Source organism: Leptinotarsa decemlineata, unplaced genomic scaffold (assembly GCF_025532065.1).
Source record: "Leptinotarsa decemlineata unplaced genomic scaffold, Ldec_3_MD MMD2_tig00026361_RagTag_RagTag, whole genome shotgun sequence".
NCBI classification, from domain to species: domain Eukaryota; kingdom Metazoa; phylum Arthropoda; class Insecta; order Coleoptera; family Chrysomelidae; genus Leptinotarsa; species Leptinotarsa decemlineata.
In genome coordinates this window covers 504,479-530,013 of record NW_027412704.1, presented here as the reverse complement: position 1 = coordinate 530,013, position 25,535 = coordinate 504,479, and the positions used below count along the sequence as shown (strand labels likewise).

At 37.5% G+C, this 25,535-nt stretch overlaps 2 protein-coding genes and 1 long non-coding RNA gene across 5 annotated transcripts in view; 1 reads left to right on the top strand and 2 right to left on the bottom strand.

The window, feature by feature from the left end:
- The window catches only part of tmod (tropomodulin), a 231,712-nt gene that overhangs the window by 43,304 nt on the left and 162,873 nt on the right, over positions 1 to 25,535 (bottom strand). The window lies entirely within an intron of this gene.
- The window catches only part of Fas1 (fasciclin 1 Fas1 domain-containing), a 191,427-nt gene that overhangs the window by 85,225 nt on the left and 80,667 nt on the right, over positions 1 to 25,535 (bottom strand). The window lies entirely within an intron of this gene.
- LOC111502470 (uncharacterized) lies at positions 7,200 to 8,043 on the top strand. Its single transcript, XR_012467978.1, has 2 exons — positions 7,200 to 7,337; positions 7,403 to 8,043. It is a non-coding gene; the product is annotated as an uncharacterized lncRNA (long non-coding RNA).

Sequence of the window (25,535 nt, the reverse complement as noted above, 5' to 3'; positions counted from 1 at the left end):
AAATCGCTGGGACCAGATATGGAGAATATGGTGGATGCAGAAGCAAATTAAACCACAATCCATGCAATTTTGCCATCGTTTTCATTGGTTTGTGACACGGTGCTTTGTCTTTATGCAACAGCACTTCAGTTTTCTTCAAATGGGGTCGTTTTTCCGCGATTTCGTCCTTCAAACGCTTCAATAACGCTATGTAATACTCGTTAAGGGTTTTCCCTGTTCAAAATAGTCGATGCATATTATAAAATGCGCATCCCATGCTCTGGAATCGGTTTACCACGTGTAGTCGACTCTGATGACGATCGTTTTGATTCTGGTGTAAAGATCAGTTTTGGATAGACCGAAGTATCCGAAGTTATCCAGTGTATGAGCTTGTTGCCATGTGTGCCATTTTCTGAATGGTTTTAACGCGTTCAGTGTTGAAACACAAAAGAGATTCAAGAGTTGGACAACTACTTTGAAGCAAAATGCTCAAATTCCTGCTCAAAGGAGGAAGCGCTAATTCCTGATGATTTTCAAGGCTCCATTCAGTATCATTCTGTTCAAACCTGTTCAAAAATCTGTTTTTTTCGTTAACCAGCTGTCGCGCCCCTACGAACGACAACCCTCAGAAGTTGAAACTTGTGCGAGCTAAGGATTAACGAGGTCTTACCTCGTCGAGGACATGGACTCAAACGTCCATGTGCTTTTTGGTGCCAGGGGCAAGCAAAACCGTGAAAGTAACGATTTGGGAAGCAAATTTTTTTCAAAGACAAAACATCCTCACCACGGTCTAAGAACGGTGATTGTGCGGAAGTAGACGTTGGATTTGAGTCGCTGGATTCGTTTGGAAAATCATTCTCAGCAAGTTCATTCAAAACTAAAGAGTCCTTAAACAGTGAAGTTCGCGGTGTACTGAGTTGAACCTCAAAACGATGAGCAGTTACAGTCCGTCGTGTATATCTGATATGTACCGCTCTTGGTAGAATCAAATGTGCCAAGTCACTGATGAGATCATCAGTATCCTCAGAAAAGCTTGTGAATGTCGGTTTGAAAAGTACAAATGAATTGAAAAATGTATCGCTCGAAAAAGTTCTGAATTTAATATGAATGAACTATGACAAATTCATCAAGTTATTCTTCTTAATGTTAATATCAACAGGGGAAGCTTCGAATGGTGTACAATGAATCATAAATAGTACTTCTCAACATCATGCAACCTTAATTCAAACCTTTTAAATGTTTTTCAACTCACTAAATACTTCAAGTTATAATTTGATTAAGTTTTTGCAATAGGGGGTAGTTTTCACCCCTCAGAATTGTGAGTACGTATCAGCATAGGGTAGATTTTGAAGTAGTGAAGGGTAGGTAGAGGTTGATTCCGAAATTTAATCAAAATCGATGCGTATTGATAGAGTTTATACTACAGTGGCGCAATGGGCTGAAAATAGACGAATATGAAATGTAACATAGAAGAAAAATGATTTGAAGCTGGGTATATGTCCAAGGACGAAGTCCAAAATGCATTGAATGGGTTATCAAATCTAATTTACTCCGTTTCCTTCAACACACGACTTACAATTTATTCGTTCAGAATAAAGCAACACCCCTTACTGAAAACGTATGCCAACTACTCACAAAACATATTACGACAACGCCTATGCTTGTGTAAACAAGAATTTCAAGCCATCCCCAATCTTGAAATACTTCATCATTATTATTAAATTTGAGTGTCTTCTATTAATTAATATGCCGGGATCCATTAGGACCCGCAGTTAATGAATACGTTTCAACGGTGCTAAGTAGGCCTATGTAGATGGAAATTTCTGTACGTTATTAGCGGCTCAACCGTCATCGGCCCAAGTTCATTAAAATCATCCCGAGGCGATAATGCGATATTTTCCAGCGTCTTTCAACATTATCTATTCCTTTCGCTTAGGCGGCTAATTATCCGACGCTTCGGTGGATAAATAGACAGCAGAATGTTCCGCAGGAAGAATACAACGGATACTCATTCAATTCATTTGGAATACGCGCCATTTGAAACAGTCCACTTTTGCCAACGTAACACAAAACCATTAACTCCCTCAGCAAGAAAAGTGTGTGCCCGGGATTCGATAAAGTCGACGAAGGCCTTTTTTCCTGGTCCCATACTACCGCTATGAAGTTATCGAAGTGCTCGGAAGGATGGTAGTCGATTGGCAAGAGGTATGGGTAGTATGGTGGTTGTGCTGTCTTACCCTGCCTGCCCGATTGCAGAAATTAATAGTGAATACAGTAACCATGATCTTTTTTGGAAAAATGTTTTGCCTTTGGGAAGTGCCTAAGTGGCTCATGGTTTTCCAACCACTGTCACGAACCTGTACTGTTGTCATAGAAGATGCACTTTTTGTCACAAGTGACGATTCGATCCAAAAAAGGATCATTTTGGTTGTGGAAACGTGACAGAACTGTTCCAATGCAAATGGCAGTTCTTCTGGCGTCCCACGGACTGTTTGCAATGGTCATCAAACTTTTGTTTTGGATTACTGCAGGTCGACCACTTTGGGGCTCATCTTCGAGGCTAAAATCTCTTTGAACAAAATTTTGCGAACCAACGACAAACAGTGCATTCATCAACACCATCATTGCTAATTGCCTGGTTGATTTTTTGGACTGTTTGGGCAGCGCTTTGGTTCAGTTTGAATTTGTAGAGGAAATTGGATGAGAATCGCTCAACAACATCATTTAGTAATGAGCTGAAAAGAGGCATAACATCGAAATTTGGAGTCCCTGCAGACTCTCTCCAGATGATTTTTTTGTAAAATGCCAGATGACGATAAAATAATTTGTAATGTAACTATTCCAAACCAGAGGAATATACACAGCTCTGCAACTTTTGATGCATTATAAAGCTCAGAGCAAGCCTTCTTTGGAGTATTGTTCCCATGTATGAAGTTCTGCCCCCAAACCGTTCCTAAAGTTGCCGGATTCCATCCAGAAAGGAGCCATCCGCCTGATTGGAGACGCGAACTTCAACTGCAACATTGCAACCTTGATAGCCTGGAACATCGAAGAAAAGTTGGAGATTTGTCTCACTTTTATAGATACTTTCACGGTAGGTATTCAAGTGACACATTTGATTCCACCAAGAGGTTCAATTTACTCACTTAAAAAAATCTGGATGGAAACGTGGAGTAATTCCTTTAGCAGATCGATTAAAAAACCTATTATCGATTACAAATCAGTTCTTTAAATAATTTCAAATGTAAATCAACCCTCTTTATCTGCATTTATCGAAAACATCAGATGCAACGTCTCATTCATCCACATTTTTCGAACATTTTCCCCTTCGTAAAATGGCTAATGGGGTCATTACCCAGGTTATCCTCGAAGCTGTTAAATTTGTAAGTCAGAAAATGAAATCATAAAGCGAAAGAGGACCGTAACGCCTGCTGAACTCGAAAATATGGCCGATTAGGACTTTAGCAGGTGATAAAGTCGTTCAGGAGATACTTTCCCGGAGAATAGGAAAGATCTGAACATACTGACGGTCCATTTTCAGGTACGGAGCCGTATTTTTTCAGTAGAAATAAAAATACCTTTTTTTCCAAAGGCTTATTGCAGGAGCTTTGTAGAAACTGATATCCTGGTCCTAGTTGATGAATGTTTGAACTAAAAATAGTAACTGATTAACATATGATTTGATGATGACATTGTTGGTATAGTGGTATAGGCAAAGTTGAGGGAGCTATATACCCAAACCAATAATGTAGTGTCTGCTGTGTGGATAACTACTGAGACCTTAGTCTGTTGCTTCATCACCTTTCATGTTGTTTATCGCAGTCAAAGCCGAAATATCAGGTATAAAATTTGTAGACTACGACCTAAAATAGCTTCGAGAAAGGTCAGACTGGAAGCAGTTTCAACTAGAGATTTAAGGAGCATTTGAAAAGTTATAGACTGAATAAACAAGATTTCAACTACAGCGATCATCTTATCTCACAATTTCACACAAAATCCTGTGTAGAATTTCCACACATTCAACCAAAAAGTCTGAAATTGAATATATTGAAATCGATTGGAATCAAAAAACATCTTGTTAGTAAAAGCAACATTCTTCTGGATGATCAGATAGATATTTATAACTCTCCAATCATCGATAATGTTCATAGTAATTTTCCAAATGCCCCTTGATACCTCTCTCCGCCAACCAATGCAACTTATAGTTTTTGAGGTGATGACATCATAAACATATATCGCCCAAAAGATTACACAGTGTGTGGGAACATCTGTTATCATTAGATGTTCACATAAAGCTCACACATAAAGTTCACATAAAGCGAGTGGACCTACTTAGAGACTGGCTGTAAAACAAATTATATAAAAGAACGATTTTTTCAGTCCAGTCTCAACTGACCTACATTATAGGTTAGGTTGGTTACCTCGTTCAAGAGCAGATGGGGCGATGACAAACATGTTGTTTCTCGTTTGCTTCAGCCTAGTTGCAGAAAAGATTCTTTGAAAGAAATTCGATTCTCGGTTATGGAAAATCATCGACTTCATGTTGATGATGGACACTAACTTGCACTGACGAGGGGCCGAATAGCTCGAAACAGGACTGCAAGTGTGCCCGTTCCAATAACTGAAAATCCATTTCGGTATCGCCAACAGCATATGCAGGAGTTGCTTCTGTGAAGAATCCTGCACTTGACGCCTGTTTGATATAATCGAACGCACTTCGTGGTATTAGCCAGGAGAGTAGTTGTAGCCAGGAGTTGAGGTAAGACTGGCATGAAGGGATTGTTCTTTTAGATGATTTGAATTCATTCTTCATTTTCTTCGACTATAATAATGAAAATGTTTGGTTTTGATTAACTTGACATCGAGTTAGAGAACATACTATATACAGACTGGGTTTTTTCAATGAGCCATTACACAACACAACAAAAAATATTTTTTGAATGTTTCCTACACTAAATTAGTCAATTTCTACTAATTTTGGGGTGATAAAAACGAAAATAACAATGAAAAATTTTTATTAGCTCTGGTTTTTGAGATACACATTACTTAATCTTAAAGAGTAGTTATACTATACGTGAAAAGTGAAAGTACATAAAACAATATTGTTATGTTTCTTTTAGAATATTTTAAGTACAAAATTAATAAAAAAAACATTATTCTTAGTGTTTTGACAAATAAAAGAAGTTATTACCACCAAATTTCAATTAAGTCCATCCGATTCATTGTGAGATCGCTGTCGTTTAGCTTGTCTTTTATAAAACACTTCTGGAGCATCCCTACACACAGACCAGCAGTAGTCTGCAAGCATTGCTTCATTCCAACGGCCCTGATATCTCTGTTCCATTAAGGCAATGTCTTCATGGCATCTTTCTCCATGTTCGTCACTCACAGCTCCACAGTTTTGTGGGAAGAAATTAAGATGAGAGTGAAGAAAATGAATTTTCAAGGACATGTTGCATCCAAGTTGGTGGTAAGCTTGAAGAAGCTCTTTAACCAATGCTGTGAAGTTATCATCTCTTTTGTTACCTAAAAACCCATGTACAACCCCCTTGAAGGCTTCCCAGGCTCTTTTTTCATTTCCTGTTAAAATCATGTCAAAAGCAGGATCATTTACGATTTCACGAATTTGAGGCCCAATAAAGATGCCTTCCTTGACTTTAGCATCACTCAACCTGGGAAACTTTGCTCTCAAGTACTTTAAAGCTTGTCCTTCCTGGTCCATGGCCTTCACAAAGTTTTTCATTAGTCCCAACTTAATATGTAATGGGGGAAGGAGAACATCCTTAGGATCTACAAGAGGCTCGTAAACTACATTTTTCTCATTAGGGTTTAGGTCTCGTGTAGGCCAGTTCATTTTTTATAGTGAGATTTTCTATCCCGCTTATGTTTACTACTTAAGAACAGCTGATGAGAGGGGTGTTATGTAAACAAACATGTGTACCAACTGTTGGTGATGAAATATTTCATTTGTTGAAAACTCAATATACATATATATAATATAATGATACTATATCTTGAAAACAAGAGCTAATATATAATTTTTATGGTCATTTTCGGTTTTAACACGTGGAAATACATTAAAATCATCTAATTTCAACCCCGAAACAAAAACTTTGTTGTGTTGTGATTGGTCTCTTGAAGACCCCCAAAGTTAGTAGATTGCTGGAATTACTTTTGTGTTCTTGTTTCAGAACTTCCTTTATTCAAAATACAGACAAATGTGTGTATGTGTTTCATATACACTTTCATTAGTCGCATGATATTTTAGAGAGAGCGTTTCGTTCAATAATAGCCACCTCCAATTTTTTTTTTCAAAAGTAGCTGTGTTTTTTTTTTGCGAAAGTCTTCAACCATATATTGCAATTGTTACATTCACAATGGTTTCGGTCAATGACGACCATCATCATGGTTCGGCTAATGGATGACAGGAATAAAATCCAGTGTATATATTTTTTGAACAACAGCAAACTAATTTTTCTATCATGACTGATGAACAAGAAAATAACAACAGATTTTCAAAGTTGGAAAATTATTTTACATGTACATTATTATTCTTTTCAGCCTTGTTTTTCATGCTTCCATACTTTCAGTCATAATTATGAGAAGAACTCCCCGACTTCACTCAATAAACAATAGAAGTTCCGCAAGAATCCTAACATTACTTTCGAGAGTTCATTATTCTCCTGCTACTTCCATTTACTTTGAATTCGAACTTCTCAAACTCGTTTGAGACCGGTTATTTCTTATTGTGTTTCTCCCGAAGTGGATGGACGATGTTCTGAAGTCTGATATTCTTCTTTCATCGACTAACTTCGATCTCATTTGGGAGTGATTCGACTTTGGACTTTGGGAGTTGTTGCTCGCCGACAGATTTCTGTTGATCGTATTTGCGAGTTTTCTTTTTCTGTTGTCGGAACAACCCACCCAAGCTAAGGTGTAAGGAATCATGCCGACAGCTGAACGGACACAGGGTAATCTCCTTGGGGAACGGGGCGAAATCTCATTATAATCAGCCTACATCTGGTAATGCAGAGCATTACCATCAGTATCATTACGATGTACCATCAGGTACATTACGATTAGGAAATCGTTTACTGTACAACCGCCTAGATTCCAATGTATTGCCATCAGCAAGTCCATTAACGAAATGCATGACAGTCATCTTTGCGTTACTATAGCCATTCATGAAAGATGACTTCACTAACAAGACTTCAAATATCAAACACAGAAAATGCACGGCAAATAGGCAAAGTCAATCAGTTTCAATCTATTCAACACATACAAATGATCGCTTGCGAGACATACTTTTCAAATTGAATGTCTGCAGCGGTTGGTGGTGATCGGAATGCTGTTGATAGGTACGGAATTGTTAGATTTTCATTACTTGGTAGGTCCAGTGCAGTACGTTATACTTTTATTTCAGCTACGTTAATAACTCCAAAATTGCCAAATATGTCATTGTCGAAATTCCTTGTCAAAAATCCACAAATCCCAACTCAAGAAAAGTGTTACTGAATTCAATTTCCTTCAGTGTAGACGTTTTTCCAGCATAACAATCACAAGTAATGTTTGTCGTCTACAAGATATTATTAAAAACTGAGCAATTTACTTTGTGAAAATTTGCCAGGCTCCACTCATGAATATGCTGATTGAACTCCTACCAACCGAAGCGGAAACAACCCAAAAACTCCATTCTCCCGAACTCCACGTACCTGAAACTTGTCTAGAAGAAAATTTCATTGCTGTCTCCACTCAAGATATCATCAAGCTACTTGGGAAAGACACTTCAACTGGCTAATGAATTTTCTCCGGCGCTGACAAAGCTGTACAGCTTTTTTCGAATACTTGGCCGACCGTTGACAAATGAAAAACGAAGGAACAATTCCGCCCGAGCTGGTCCACATTGGAAATTCATGGAAGCGCGCTTCTAGGAGAAAATAAACATGTTTATGACGAAGTCGAGGTGAACGTTGCCGCTGACAATGAAAAGTGTTTTATTGTGTTGCCTGCGAAGTAGTTGTTACTCTCCAGAGTTTTCTGGCACATTAAACAGGTTGATTGCTAGGTGATATGTCTCTTGACTTCAACGGAATGGAATGATTTGATGGAACAGACGGGAGAGAAGTCTATCTGAGCGTAGTGAAACTTTTGAAACGACTTGCTCTTCGAATGAAGGCAAAATATAGTGTGGTGTTCCCCAAGGCTCAGTTTTTGACCCACTATTATTCATTTTTTACGAAAGTTACCTAACAACTGATGGATACGTTCACATTATTTTCTGACGAAACAATAATCTAAAAGCATTATAGTGATTCAGAGTCACTGTTTTCTTGGTTTGAAAGCCGTGGGATTTTGGAAATCCTCAACCATTTTGTCACGATGATGATTCCTTGAAACATTTATTGTGATATTTGCAATGCTCTGATGCATACAGTGTGTCTCACTTCTCATGGAAACACCCCCGTATCTTCCGTAATATTCGAGGTAGAACGATGAAACTCTCAGAACTGATGGAAATGCTGAAATGGGGTTGGCCAAAGTGATATACACTGTCCGCCACTCGCGATGGAACACCCCATTTTTAGGTGAAACATATTACGGCGCAAAATAGTTCGCTTCCAATACCTGAACCCCTCCATTCTATCTGGAGAGTACTCTCAGGTATGAAAGATACAGATGCTGTGAGATGGTATCATCCATTTTGAGCCTATCTGAGGAAAATGTCACAGCACTACATTCTCAGGTTATCTTGATAGTGTGAAGCAGTGTATGAAAAATTATCGATGGCGGCATCTATTATAACTGAAGAAGATTATTCGTAAAACTAATTGTGGTTGTTGAACATCCAAATTCTATCCCAACCAGAAGTGAGAGCTCTCGATTGATGAGCAAAAACTGCAAAAAAATGGAAAAAAATCTATATTCAAAGGGTCACAACTCGAAAACTGTACAATTCTGAGCTTTGGCTGTGGACACTTTCAATCAGCAAATCAAGAACTACAACATATCAGAATTTCGGAAAAATTCAAGGCAAGCCATTTCTCATAAGAAATGTGCGGGGTACTTTATCAAAATATTGAGGAAACATATTACCATCCGAAACAAAATTAATCTTTATACTCATTGCAATACCGAAACAACTAATTATTACCAGAAATTTTGATTTATGCAGCAGTTTTTTGAATAATTATTATTTTTCACACCATAAATTCACTGATATCATACAAAATCTGAGCGTCTCGTTAGTTCAAATGCATCATGCGAATGATTGTTTGCACAAAACCTCGTATGAAATAGTTTTTTGTGAAGTACATGAGGCGGAATACAGCAATATTTCCATTCAATACATAATATGGAATCTGTATTTATTCTGAAATAAAAAACGCGCAATATATTGAAAACAAATAAGCTTGTTATTTTAAATAAATTGAATCGGGGGTTATTTCATGGTATATATTCATTCGAATTTGGTTTAGATTGATATCGATATAGGCGTTTTAATTAATTTGAGTATTTTATAAACTATTTATACACAAAACTAAATGGAAGCCGAAATATATGAATTTTTTTAACCCTCACTCAATTTTCAGTAAGCGATGATAATTAAGTAAATATTAATTTTTGTGTGACGAAATAAGAGCTAGATATGTTCACATTGAGAGAGGTATATTTTTTTTGGAAAGATCAGTTTTCAGAAAAAAAGTTTCTTGGCTTTCTACTCCTCCAACTCCATACAAAAAATATGGGAAAGAAAGAAATCGATTAATTTCAAAATTGAACTCTTCTTAAATATATGTAGATCATGCACCAAAGTTGTGAACTCTATATATCTATTAATCATGAGTTTTATTCGCAATAGCTGATGATTGTGACATGTTTCTCATAAACTTCAGAGGCATTTCTACAGGGTTTGACAACAATGATGACCCTGGAATATTATACGCAAGAGAGGTGTCAAACCTCTATACATTTCTATCAAAGAGTTTCTACACTATTTCTGTCAGAGTTCAGTTTAGCTGACTGCATTACTCGATGAGAGAGTAAAACATGAAAGTTTTGTAGAATAATTCGAAATTGATTGTTTTTTTCTTTCTTTGGGAGATTCCCACATCTTTGAGCATTAAAATGGGAACTAGAGAGCAGAAACCCTTCTTTCCCAGAAACTGATCTGTCCTAAAAATATACCTTTCTCAATTCAAACACGATTCCTAAGGCTGGGACTGAATCAAACAAGCAAGTACCCTGCCTGACTTAGAGCTGCAAGGAGATTATTTTGGAAAATATAGAGGCAACAGCAGAGACAATGGAAGAAGATTCCAACATTTTTCTGCATAGAAATGGAGGAGCAGGAAGCAAAAAACATACCCCTTTCTTTTTTTTAACAGTGTCTTTATATGAATTGCGTTGAATTAAAACAATCGTTGCAGATGAAAATCACTGACCTTCAAACGGAGATTTTGGTTGGATCTTCACCACTGTCTTGGCGACAGGGGCAAAGTTGAGAATATTGCTGAAGGCGAGAATAAACAATCGGGGGATTCAAGCTTTATTTTTTTGTAAACAACAAGTATATGAAATCGTCCCTGTTCCATTCTCATTATTCAACTCTGTAAAGTGAAACTGCTGAAAACCAATTCCAGCAAGTGGTTATCAAAAATTAATATCTCTCTGTCGTCTTCCACCCTAACAAAACGTCGTCATCCAGGAAAACTTATAAAACCGCGGTCTCTTTTGTTTGGTCTTGGGCCCAGCAGCCGCAAAACTCTCGCCTTAACCGAAATTACAAAACAGCCATCAAATAAGTCATCGAATTTTCGTGGCAAATATTTGAGTGCAAACTTTGGGTTTCACCACTGTCTCCCGCTTTCGGAACCCCTACATGGAAGAATTTGCATTTTTTGATTACCATCATGGTGGTTTGAATATTCCTGCGAGTGGATAATATTCGCAGATCGTCAGTATACAGGGGGACAGAAGTGAACCGGAAGATTTTTCATGTATGAGTTGCCTTATGAAGATAACTTGGAGCTTCTGAGGTTCGGTGTAAACCTAAATGAACCGTTGGGAATTTTCCGTGAGAAATGAAGTGAGATGAGTTCACTTGTGCTGTGTTCACATTCACAGATAGTCCGAATTTTCAGAAAGTTATTGATCGCCGTTCTATATCAGTGTAGCTCAGAGATATCAAAATTGGTTACAATCTTCCAACAAGAAGAAATGACCCCTTCCTTGTAGGACTGGTTGAAAAGTCTGCAACATACTGGTGCGGATTCATTGGTGAAATTCTAGAGTATGATGACGGGAACTTATCAGAACTAGACGCCTTGTTGATATTGAGCGGAGGGATCATGCAGGATAATGCAGAGTATATCAATGATTCGATATATGGAGATGGATAATGTATTGAACCAAATTGGGCTCTTCAATCTGAAAGCTCAATAGATCAGAGATTATCAAATATTTTTACTTTTCGTGTGTATACTTCAGAAAAGGTTTTTTGTCCAGCCTGCCATGAAATATAAGCCACGGAAATTGAAACTACTACTTCAAATATAATAAATATAAATGGAACACTTTCCATTCGTTTGGCCATTTCTGCAGCTCACCAGAAAAACTGCAAAGCCCGAATGGACTGTTACATATAATTCGAATCGTATTCATGAGTCGCAATTATAACAACCCCGCTGAGAATTAATTTCGGAGCGAAATTACACTTTTGCGCCACTTTGACAGCTACTCCGTTTGATTGCAACTTCCATTAACACATACAATTTGTCACGAAGATTCGTGAGGAGAGCATTTAATGCGGGTTTAATCTCGGGTTACGGATGATTTTTATGGCCCTAAGTGTCAGGTATTCGCTCACGTTGCCTCGTTAGATCTTTTCAGGGAGAAAAATAAGTTATTCGGTGGCGTTTTGGTTTCGTTGCGCACATTTAGATTCCGCTCGACTAAAGAGATGTAAAGTATTTGGCAGTTCGTAATTGCTTGAATGCGTGACTTGATTATCTCCAACAGCACGTAGCAAAACAAAATTCAAATCGAAACTTTTGTGAATTATGAACTAGAAAAACTGAAAGTTCAACTAAAACGAATTGCATGAATCATCAATGTATATAATGTTCGCATCGTGAAAGATTGCGAGTTGAACTTCCGGTGATTTCAAGAAATAGATTCGTCACTTCTGAAGACGTAAAATAATTTTCCTCCAGGAATTTAATTCAACTCTCGCCCTGCGTAAGAGGCGAACTTGAGATTCTAGATTGTTTTAAGAGATATCGCAATCAGAATACGTAGATTGAAGAAATGATTACTCAACTCCAGTTGAGCATCTCAATTGTATATCAGCGTTAAAGTTCCGAGAGAAGAGGCATACGCTCATTCCATCAAGAATAGAAGTTTTACCTGTAGGAATGAATTTCTCTATTGTCTTTCCAAAAACATCATTATTCAGAAGGTTGGATTGTTACCCAAATGATGATTTTCTGAAACGTTCATCATAATTGCTAGGAGTTCTTCACAAACTTGACAACATGGACGTATCTAAGACCCCACTTCCAGAAAACCAACTACTCAAGAAAGTGATATTGACAGAACTATAGCCATGTTGTGAATATGATTCATTTAGTCGGCTTGTACGATATTTTTCATTTTCATAAGCAAACTGGATAGATATAGTCGATCTAACCTGCTAACACGACAGGAGTAAAGGACTATTTAGCCAAGGAAGCGGCTGGACTAAGAATTTTAGAAACCAGTGGTAGTTTTTTTTCAACAGACAGACATTCTTCTAGACACCTGAAACAACATTGTCTTTGGCAACGTGATTATTTTCAACGTACCGTCGCAAATTATTACAAATTAATCTCAGTCGTAAACCTTTGAAATGAGCGAGCAATCTGTCCAAAGTTCAACTTTGTCAGAACGTCGGTATTATTTCCATTGTGTTTACTTCGGCGAGAATGAAACAGTGGCTCTAGCCGAGTTCTGTCATATTACTTTCAAAAGGCTGAATCTGGAGATGAGCAAACTGCTGTGAATAGAATGCCGCTAATTTAGAAATATGGGGGTTGATATTATTCATCCTGGAGGATTTGTAAATACCGACGATGACATGAAAACATGACGTTATTAATATTTCGCATTTAGCTCATCACTACTACTTTTTCTGGTCCGGATCCCATCAACCTTCAGATTTTTTACGCAGCAAAGCGAACACCCTGTGTAAATAGTAATAAAAAAACTTCTGAGTCACTACTGATGCCCTTGAATAATCAGTAATTCAATGGAATTGGATTATATTACTGAGCGGACTGAACCACCTTCACATTGACAATTCATATTTATACCATCGGGCTAACATCTTAAGAGCTTCCGAAGGGAAAAGAGCGACTCTCAAGGGCGTCGACCCTCTTGCCAACGACCCTGACTCTGGCTTTCAACCGAATGAAAATATCAAACCCCACAACGCGGAATGGCATAAGCCGGACAAATAACAGTAAATTACATGAGTCCCCGAGATAAATAACTGGATGAATGAGTGGGGTAACCACTCCGCAATGAAATGCACAGAGCATTCCGTGCAACCCCCGGGCGGGTTTTAATAAAGGGCGCTATGCATTTGCGAGACCGGGACTAGATTTTCATAAGGCAATTTCCTTTAGAGCATGCCACATTTCACATGGAGCTTGTAGCGATGCAGGATGTGCACGCCAAAGACTGGGAAGAGGAGGATTTTGGATTGGGGTCGGAATGACTTGTTCGAATTCATCCAAGAAATTTATGTCAGTGCATACAGTCTATACAAAAAAACTGCTCGACTAATAGTTCTGGGGTATTCAAATTTTTATTTGGGAAAATGGGTCCAGAAATAAGAGCCCCACAATTTTGTTCCGCACCTACTAATGATTTCGTTTTTGTTCGTTGGCTATATCTCCGTTATTTGTGAAGCTATGAAAGTTAAACTATGGCTATCTTGAGAGACGTCAGATAGCCATCTGAAACTATCATTGTATTTGTGGACTTTTAGAATGGTAAGGTGGATTTTCAAATTTCGCGGGGTTCAAACATTCGATTGGCGATTTTTTTTGTTAGTACACTCTGAAGTACAATCTGAGTACAATCATGTACTCTGAAGAAGTACATGATTGGCGTCGAGGTAGTGGGTTATCAATCTGATCAACTGTCAATCTAATCAACTACTCACCCAACGAGAAACGGCAATGTAATTAATTGGACGCTTTTTTTAATAGTCATAGAAAAATTCAGTTTTCTCCATTCCGGATTTGAGTATAACGACGCCGTTCTAAAAACCCATCCCATTTCCTGGCGACAGAAAAAAGATGTGCGAGGTCCCGGCCTAAGACAAATACTTCTGTCTCATCGATTTTCAACGGTGGCGGTACACCAACCGCCTCATTCTTCATGTGGGTCGGAACAGAGAGAACTCTTTCAAATAGGTCGCAGGAAAACAAATAAATTCGGAATCGTCGCATTTCGGAATACTGGAAAAAAGAGCCGGCGTCACCGATGGAGACTTAATGAGAAACTTGATTGGGAGTTTGTTGCCTTCATTAAGCCCCATTGCTGTGTGATCGTGGAATTGAATATTGATAGCGGGGTGTGAATTGGATGAGAACAGGGGATTTCCACTAGGAGAAAAGGATTTGTTATGAGTTTGCTTCATACAGTGTTTCAAATCCCCCTCTACGGAGGAGGGAGTTTTATGTTGGGAGGTATGTCGTTACTTCTGCTTTTCCTCCACGTAGAAAATACCTCAGTTATATGAAACCACGGATAAGAAAATCTTCAGGAACTCTCACACTTTTACGAGTATCAGATGAGAACAAAAAATCCAACTTGCCTTCTGATAGGAATCCTCGCTTTTCATCCATTATATTTTCCTTCGATCGTCGAGAATGTTAGTATTTTTTGCACGATCCACTGAATCAAAGATTTGATTTTTTGGACTAGCACAAACACTAGCAAACACTAGCACAAACACACAATTCCACTATTAATATGATGTAAACATTCCTAATTTTATCCAGCCACACATTGTTAAGGAATGAAATACCTCAAAATCTCAAATTTGAGCAACCCATCTACACATTTTCATTTTTTTTGACACACTTGACAGATTCACATAATTTCTGTAGCACACCCTTATCGAAGATCATCCCTAACATCTCAGGGTTGCTATTGGCTGCTCTTCATCTTGATAGTAGATGAGTTCTTTCGTGTGAAACTCATTATTGTGAATTTAGCTTCGTTGAGAGCTAGGTCAGATACTGAAAAGTAAGTAGATAGATTATTGAGATCATCTTGAAGCATATCGGAATCTTTTCCGCTTTCGATTCTTCTAAACAACTTGAGATCATCGGCATATAGGAGGAATTGAGAATGCCTGATATACCGAGAAATGTCATTAACAAATAACACGAAAAGGAGAGGTCCCAAAATCGAGCCCTGCGGAACTCCCGAAGTAGCGGTGAATTTGAAGGAAGATACGTTGTTGAACTGTTTGAACTGTATTCTGTTTTATATGTATAGCAGTGAAAGAAATCAAGTGTGTTGTTTGTGAAACCGAATGCTTTTAATTTCAGTTCCCTAAGGATCCATATTGTCTCCAACTCTCTTTTTATTGTATATCAATGACTTACTGGAAAAAACCAATCGTCCAAACTGAGGCCTATTCAGAACTTTTTATTTTTCTCATTTAATTTGATCATAACAATGGCAACCTACAAAAAGTAGCTCGAGGAAAAATAATTAAATGAATATCAACGGTGGGAAAACCCATGTCTTGAATCGTCTTGATCAATTTTGAAGTTTCCATCAATCATACTATGTCGTATCTACACTCATCATATAATAATCGCTGTTCTATTTTTCATATAAGGAAGCATTAGAGGGAGGAAGCCCCATTTCGCAACTCCAATAAACCCAGTATGTGAGCCTCCAAACCAATTACGAGACATGCGACAATTCCATATTAAAGTTGGCGATGGAAATGAATTTTGAAGGAAACTTTTCCATGTAATTTACGTTCCAGTGCTTTTTCTAATATCGATTGCCCCAGAAACTACTTCTAGAAGCAATTTACGTAATAAAGGGGATTTCTGAATATCCAGGCAGATCGCGCAGGATAATGGACTTTTGAAAAACTCTAGACGACAAAATTTCACCTGATTTGAACTGAACTTCCGTCATTTCTGTCTTGGAGAAACTAAAGGACCATCTAAACCTCTAATACTCCCCTCTATAAAGCTATAAGATATTCTCAGATGAAATTTTTACGAGTTTCCTGGGATTGTTTTATGGATATTTCGTCTACCCTATTTTGGAATGTCGTATGCGGAAAAGAGAAGCACCCTTAAAGAATTCAGGAAGGGTGGAGAGTCATTGTATGACGAAATTCAGCCGCCGAGTGTTTGATTTTTGCAAAGAATTTCTCGAGTTCGGTGAACTACACAAAGCAAAAAGTGGAATGGGTATTTCTACTCATTCAAATTCCATTCGGGTCAGAATATACAATTTCTTTCTTACATGAAGGCCAGAAAAAAAAATAAATCAAATTTATTATTCCTTCCTCTTGATGTTTCTCTTTCTATATAATGACGTATTTGCTTACAAAACTATTTGTGAGATCAGTACAAATGCTATGACATGTGATCAATTAAACTTGAGATTGATTTGATTTTGCTGCCCTCATATAATCACTTATTTTACCCACATAATGAATATGTGTCTTGTTAGAAACATGGAGGACGTGTCCACTGTCAAATGTCTTGTCAAATGCTGAAGAAAGAAAAATGTAAATCTGTGATTATGGGAAAAAGTTACAAAAGAAATATCTGTACCAACAAAAATGTTACATTTTCCACTAGTCTTGAGGGAGATTCAAACTGAGAACCAGGGAAACTGAGGGATTTTTCGTTGCCTGAAAAAATGAAGATGGAAATCAATTGAAAACCATTTAAGTGGGAGCCTAATGACTGTTTGAAAACTCTTAGGAAAAATTCCAGTTTTGAATTAACACGTAGAAAAATTGTTGAGTATTATAGAAAAAGTAAAATTTGTTTCATTGACCTAAAAAGAGTAACAATGTGTAAATGATATCCCTTTCCATCTATGTCCGTTTCAGACATTCATACAGGGAGGATCTTTTTCACAAAAAATAAATCGGTGGAAACAGGTTGACTTTCACGACAAAATTATTTGAAAATATAGAGAAAAAACTCATGTAGACTGTGCCTTTACTGATTCTGTAAAAGCATTTGATAAGATTCACCATAAAACATTCATAGCAAAGTTAAAACACTACGGACTCAGTAACCCCCAATAACTTTTTTGTCTCATATTTAAAGAAAAGAATACAGCACATCACTTATAGCGGAGAGAAATCTAAAATGTTTTTGGGGGGGGCCAGGAGTACCCCAAGGGTCTAACCTAGGCCTAGGCTTATTGAATTGAGACCTCAAAGAAATGAGCGGATCAATATTTTAACAGACACCAAGAACGCACTAGGGGCTCTGACAAACCCGAAGGTGGGCCTGGCCTGGGAATGCCATGAAGAACTGAATGAACTTGCAAACAAGAACAAATTAACTTTGTACTGGGTGCCAGAGCATTCAGGAATCACAGGTAATGATAAAGCTGATAATACGCTAGACGCGGATCATCAACTTCATATATAGGTCCTGAACCAGCTCTGGGGGTACCAAAATCTTTGGTAAGGAACCAGATCAGGATATGGACCAATAAAAAGCACACAGAGTACTGGACAAAAGTACCTGGCAACAAACACAGTAGAACCTTCATTAGGGAACCGTCCCAGAAAAGAACCGAAGAACTACTTCAATGTAGTAGAGATTGGCTCAAAATAATTACAAGGTTACTAACCGGTCATTGTCCGCTTAGAGTACACCTGAATAAAACGGGGCTGTACAACGGAGACCTCAGTTGCAGGTTATGCAACGAAGGGACAGAAACAGCTCTCACATCTTATGCGAATGTGAGGCCATGAATCACAAGAGGCAGGCAAAATATGGACGTACGAAATTACGTCCAGAAGAATATGACGAACTTCCACCACGGAACCTGTAAAAATTAGTACAGGTAATACAAGTCAGACCAAAAAAAAACCTAGGCCTAGGCACAGACCTTAATGACTATTTTGAACTCCAAAACGATATAGATAGAATAACTAATTGTTCGTTGCTCAGCGAACTCCAGTATTTCGTGGTAGACAGAGTAGACAGTAATTTTTTAATATCACCAAATGTATCAGTGGTTATCTTGAGAGCAAATTCCTTTTTGATCTCTTGTTTTGGCAGTTTTTTGTCTCTTCATTGGAAATTAATCCAGTCCAATTGATATTTGAGATTTCACTGCAAGACATTCGTGAAATCAGCAGGAAACTTATGAATCAGTGAATCAAGCAAACTTCCCATATAGACATAGACCAAAACATACATTTGAATATGCAGAGAAACCGAACACAATAAAATTCCCCAATTCCCATTTCCTACTTCCGTTCCATACTCTCTCCACGAGCTTCACGAAGAGAAAGTGATTTGGTTGATAACAAACGCACGGAATGATAAAATGCATGTATTTTTTGCGATCCATTTGCCAAATTGTCGTTTCTGGCGCCATAATCATACTCTCTTATCTATAACCAACCCTCCGGATCGTCAATCCCTTACAAAACAGTAGAAACACTCTTGATTACCGTTCGAGGATGTGCTAACAGGGACGGTCGAATGACGTATCCGTAGTCTCTAATGAAGACTGTAAAAGAGGAGATTTTATGACTTTTGGAAATTGTACTAGTTTTTCCGCGTTGCAAAAATGTGTCCAAAACGTTTTATGGACGTCCATGGCAAATTTCGAAGCTGTAATTAATAGAGTAACTTGATAAGTGGACTTTGGAACCTCCTCCTCAGAAAAAATGCTATCCCCCTACGCGGAATCGACAGCACACTTGTCTTGTTATTCCATTTGGATTCCAGGACATCGGCTGTGGATACACGTCTTCATCGGCAACAGGAGGTTGCATATCTTAATGAAAATCTAGAGATTATTTCTAATTGGGATGAAAGTAACCAGGTTCCATTCAATGCCACAAAAACCCAGGACTAATAATTCCGCTTCCTGCTTCTATAAGTTTGTTGTGAGTTTAAATGAACACCAATATGTCTTGGCACAATTATGTCGCTGACACTGCAATGGCTGCTCCTCAAAAGTTTGGAACACTGTTCCGAACCAGAAATCTGTAAAAACCCTAGCAACTTTTGATGCTTTATGAAGCTCAGATCAGACCCTATTTATAGTATTGTTCTCATGTATGGAGCTCTGACCCTAAGCATACCCTGAAGCTTCTGGATTCCATCCAAAAAAGAACCATCTGGCTGATTAGAGACGCGAATTTCACTAGCACCCTTGATAGTCTGGAACATGTAAGAAACGTTGGGGATTTGTCTCTCTTTTATATCAAAGTTGCGTATATTGAAGACCGATTCAAAGATGAGAAAAAAACAAATGTAGCTCTTTCACTTATCCCCGCTTTCCATTTCCCGCTTCACTGGTTCCGTGGGAGAAGACCGTTTGGCGGGAGTTGGCCATTTTTCGCTTGATGATGAGTTTCCATATGTTGCGTATTTCTACGCTGGCTTGGCTGAATACGTTGTTGGACAACATGTATACGGCTTCCTTGAATTTTCCCCTGAACCAATGTTCCTCTCTGTGTAAGATCTCAGCTTGGGACCACTCGATGTTGTGTTGATGGGTCCAAACATGGTCTGCTATTTCTGATTTGCTGGTTTCTCCTCGCTGTGTGTGTTTCTTGTGCTCAGCAATGCGAACATTCAATGGCCTCTTAGTTTCACCAATATAGGATTTTCCGCACTCACAGGGTATTCGATAAATGCGATGCTTGGAATCGCAGTTCGCGTTTAGTGGCCAGGTTTCTTTTCCTTGCGAGGCTCCTGCTGTCTTTCAGCCAAAGTCTTTTCTACCGTCGCTTTGAATTTCCCCTCGAATTTCGAATGTCTTTATCATTTCTTTATTTTTATTATTTTTTTTGTTCAATTGTTCTATTTTTACTTGTATTTTATTTCACTATTATTTCTTTTCAGGTTTTTTGCTCAATATAATTGTTATTTTCAGCTATTCATTTTTAATTCTCCTTTTTTAGTTGTTTCAGGGATTTCAAATCATTTTATATAGACAATGACAATGAAAGTCCGAACTAGTGAAACTCATCATGAAACATTGTCAATTACCTTCAATCGTACAATTATATTACTAGAGTTTTTTCCAAACACCAAATCGTTATTTTTTACACCTCGACACGTGTTTCGAACACCAAGTGATCATCTTCAAAAAGGAAGAATAAACTAGAAACTAACGCGAAGCTAACGCTATTTAAGCTCTATAGATATCCCATACCTGGATGGTTTCCCTGTATGACACCCTGTATAAAAGATTCATGGGCATATTCTGATAGCCCACACTCCACTGTTTAAAAACTGCGTTTATGCGGAATTAACTCCCTGAAAACGTTTTTTCAAATGGATTTATTCTCAAGCGATCCAAATCCAATGTGGATCGCTACTTAATAAATATTGTGGATACTATATTTCGGTGGATTATAATTGTGAATTGACAGGAATAATTTTCAAGACGTAAGACAGCAGAAACGTAGACATGTAGGTATATGCTCAGCCGCAACAACTTTCTGATCAGATGCAACCCCGAAAGTATGACTAACACCCCTTTGATTAACAAGGGCGAATTTGACGCAACGAGGCGTCATAATTCCGGGAAAAATATGAAAAGAACAAGGTCGAATATATTCAGGTGGCGGCAACGGGAAGTAATTCATTTTTTTATCACGCAACGGTTTCCTCGGTTGAATACAGACATTCTTTTATTAAAAGAGCGAGAAAATACTGTGGCAGATATCGGGGCAAATTTCGCCAGGAGCTATATGAAATAAATTCTTTTGGCGCACTGGGTCAGTTTCTACTATGGAACAGAAACTGAAAGGGATCTTAGTGAGTTTCTGGAGGCGATATTGAGTGTTATACGAGTATTTTGAATGATCAAATCACGGAATGCATCCGTATAAATTTACCAAAGTTCAAGGTCTAAAAGCAGAAGACTTCGAACGTAGAATGAATTTTTGAGAATCCCTTGTGATTCATACATAGGAAGATGGGAATCAAAATTTACGAGGGATGGTATTTTCAATAGAAGGAATACACATTTTTGGGCTGATCATAATCCTCATGTTACAAAAGAAATTGGTTTTCAAGAAAAAATTGACCTGAAGTTTTCTGTATTCTGGACGCAGAGAAATATCTCCAAATATTAAGGACGACTGTAATCGATTTTCTTGAAAATTTGCCTTTAGAGGAATATAGGAATTCGTGGTTTCAACTGGACGGAGCGCCAGCTAATTCCACCCAGGAAATTTCCAGGAAACTTGACGAACTCTTCGACGATCGTTGGTTTAGGCGTTTAGGGCCGTGGGATTGGCCAACGAGATCACCCGATCTCACGCCACTTGACTTTTTTTATGGGGTGTTTTAGAAGAAAGGGTATACAGTACTCCAGTGCCTACCAAAGAAGAATTGCGACGGCGAATAGTGCGGAGTATTGGAGATCTGGATCCCCAGGAAATTGAAAAAGCAACCACAAGTCGCGTACAAAAAACATTTGAAAGTGTTTAGAATGTAATGGACAACATTTTCAGCATTTATTGTGAAAATGTGATATTTTGTTTACAATTTTGTTATTTTGAATCATCCTATTCTGTTATTGTCTGTACTTTCACATGTTTTAGCCCACAAAATCTTAGGTTTCACCTAGAAATGACTGATTTTTGGTACAGTTGTTCCCTGGAAACTTTGAGCCATAGTTAAGGAAATTATTTTGTAACCTTACAAACTTCCTCTCGTTCATTGGTGATAATTCAGGATACATTTGGTTGAAGTTTTTACACGTTCTGACAATGATTTGATCACTTTATTCTTGTGTATAATAAATAATTTCATAAGAACTTCGTTTGAATAATCGATATTTGCATTCATTTTGGAAGATGATTCGAAACACCGTCGATAACTCTTTGTAAATTACTTATAAAAGTAACCGAACTGCTATAAGCTTGATAATTCTACTGCTACCTAAATACAAATTCTAAAAAAAATAATGTTTCTAGAAGAAGCGACTTTATTGAGAAAACTTGACGATTTAGGTATAGGGACATGATATATCATCTTGAAGCATTTTTCACCATCTTTTAATTTACCGAGTAATATACAGGGGGTTTTATTTGAAAAAATGAACTTTCGACTACTTTTATGCACAATGGAAATAATAGTAATTTTAGCACGCCCTGTATGATATGAAGTCGATTTCTTCTGTTATTTGAATATTTCGAGTTTGTCCAAACTATCATCAAAATATCAACTTTTCATGAATTGAGAGTACTGATGTACTTAATTTCAATTAAGGCTATGTTTTGGACCATATTTAGCACAAGTTCTACGTCTGGAAACGATTCAGTTATTTCATTAATGTATAGAATGAAGAGAACCGGGCCTAAGACAGAGCCCTGCGGGACACCCATATCAATTCGAACCTCAGAAGATTTGATGTCCTGAAGCAAGTTGTTACTGAAATATTTCAAACTGACAAACTGTGAACGGTATTTAATGAAAGACTCAATCCAAGTGAGACAAACAGCTCTAATACCATAATTGTGTAACTTCGTAATGAGAAAACCGTGTTGTCTGCTAGTTAAAATGTTAAATTCATTCAAAAAGGCAATGCGTCTTTCTAAGTAACAATATTCGAAAACTTTTGAGAAGCTGTTGGAAATTGTTATAGGTCTATAATTTTCCAAGTTTTCTGGGCATTTTTTTTTATATACAGGTATAACTTTCCCGATTTTGAGATCAGAAGGAAATTTGCCAGTTCCTCAATAAAACTAGCAGTTCATTCGGCAAGTACGGCCTCAAGAAAAAAGTATGAGTTTGAATTTCATGCATTACGTTAGTTATATTAGGAACAGAGAGTTTATTTCTGAGTTCCAGTGGAGCATTTTTGAAATTTTTTTTGAAAAGGTTGAAAACAATGTCCGGATCTTCGACTCTCTCATGATTGTGACAAATTGTGATATTTTTTTGTTCATTTTTAGGTCTATTATTCAATTCAGATATTACTTTCCAGGCAGTTTTACCAGGATTGTCAGAATTAGTGATATTGTTTTGATAATAAAGTTTTTTTACCGCTCTAAAAGCAGAAAATGACATTTTTTTATTCTCTATAGACATCTGCTGACTCAGGATACCTATTTTTTAATATGAAGAGGTCTTTAAGATTCGTACTGGATGATTTCACGTCCTTATCAACCCATTTTTTATCATCCGGTTTACAACACACCCGCCGTAACGGAAAACTGACATCGAAATGAAAGAAAAAGGAAGCGGGGTTCATTTGGTCGAGTGTGAATAGTTGTGAGCCACAATAAACCCTTGCGGGTTGCGGCGAAGGGTCGAAAAGACCCACTCATTTTGGACCTAACCTAATCTAACTAGTCTTCTAGAAATGATTAATTCCAACCAACAAAACTGGCATTTTTTTGGTGTGAAACAATTTTTTTTCATTCACCGATATCGCGTTAAAAATATCGTTTTGTGTCAAAGCCCAACGCATAAATATCGGGAGATTTGAACAACTCCCGGATTCCAATTAGTTTCATCTGTTATTCAAAATCAACAATCGGATTATCGCATCAATTCTCCGAAAAATAGAGATACACGTTGGATACGATTTGCAATTATTGGATTATGCGACACGATTTCCCAATTTATTCACCCCGCAATGTCCCTACTCAGCGCTTTCCCGATCACCCCGAAAATTTTTCCTAGTTACAAATGAAAACTGATATACACACCGAAATCAAACATCCCCTCGTTTGCTCGTGATTTATGTCCGATTATATCCCCTTATTTTTTACCCTCGCGAATAACTCTTGATAAGAATATGTCCTGGAGTGGCTGTCTTTCTTGCTGATACTTTTAGAAGAATAATTATATTCCCGCAGAGGCGTTTTTATGAAACAGCAGGAGAGATTGGGCTTTTTTAACTTAATGAACACGATTGAGACGTTCCAACTGAATACACTGTCTAAGAGAAAACTGTTTGCTATTTAGTGGATTATTTTGGGAATTTGAATAATCTTGGTTTGTTGAAAGCAAGTTTTTCATTACTGAATTGTTATAATTAAGAAAGTGTTAATGAGAGCAATAGTTTTGTAGGAACCTGCCAAAGATCATTGCTTTCAACGTGTGTGAACATTTTTCATTTTGGAGACTAGGAACATTGTTAAAACATGGAAAACATTATTGAATATAACGAAAAGAATGCTCTCTTGTTGTTTTTTAGCCTCTTCTGTAGAAAGCCTTACCAAAACTTTAGGATTTTAGAGGGCGGATCAAACCAAAATTCGTCCAAATATAGACAATTAAATGTTCAAAATGTTGGAAATTTAAAACGTTTTCATTTTCGTCAAAGGCGCAACTTCATAAGGCTAAAATTGCAATTTGTGTTTGCCATGCTCACATTCGTACAAAAACTATAGTTCACGTAACAAGTTAAGAAAAAACTGTTTTCGGATGTGTTGCTCACAATTTTTTTGAGAAACCGCCCGTGAAGCATCCACTTCGAGCAATTGCTGGAATTTTCCTATAAATATTGATATAAACGAGAATTAGAAAGTTTTTGTTAGTTCCTATATTCTGTGCTAATTGACACGCTTTTATATTAGCTTCACCTGTGTATGTATGTTTGTTTGTAACTCTCAAGCTCCAGATCTGTATTTGACAGAATTATCGACATTATTGTTGAATCTATTCGCGGGCAGCGCGAATAGATTCAACACGTAGCGTGTCTATTAGTCTATATTATTTTGATATTTATTACAAATCAGACCTAAACTATTCGAAACTTTGTTCTACAAAGAAATATAATGAAGAAATGTGTCTCATTGTTATTCTACATGGATGCCGGAAAAATAGGTATGTTCAAAAACTGAGGTGACTCAATTTTTCGCAAAAATTATTCATTTATTCATAATTTTCTACTCTGTCCCCTTCATAGTAGCGATTCGCTTTTCACCTCCACAATTTCCGCAAAACGCCGTTCTTTCCCGGGTAACAACAATCTTGGTAACAGACAAAAGTCGCAGTGTGCCAAATCTGGTGAATACGGTGGCTGAGGGACGATTACGGTATTGTTTTTGGGCAAAAAATATGAACAAGCAATTACGAGTGGGCAGCATTATTGTGATGCGAGGTCTATGAATTGTTTCTCCACAATGGTGGCCGTTTCGTTCCTACTGCTTCCCGCAAGCGGCATAAATTACTGTTTTTCTGCGAGTGTTCGCAAGTGACGAGTAAAATGTATCGTTTAAACTAGACGTCCTAGACGAATTTTTTTTTGTTTTTTCAATCTCAAAAGAGGCCCAAAAAGTATTTATTTAT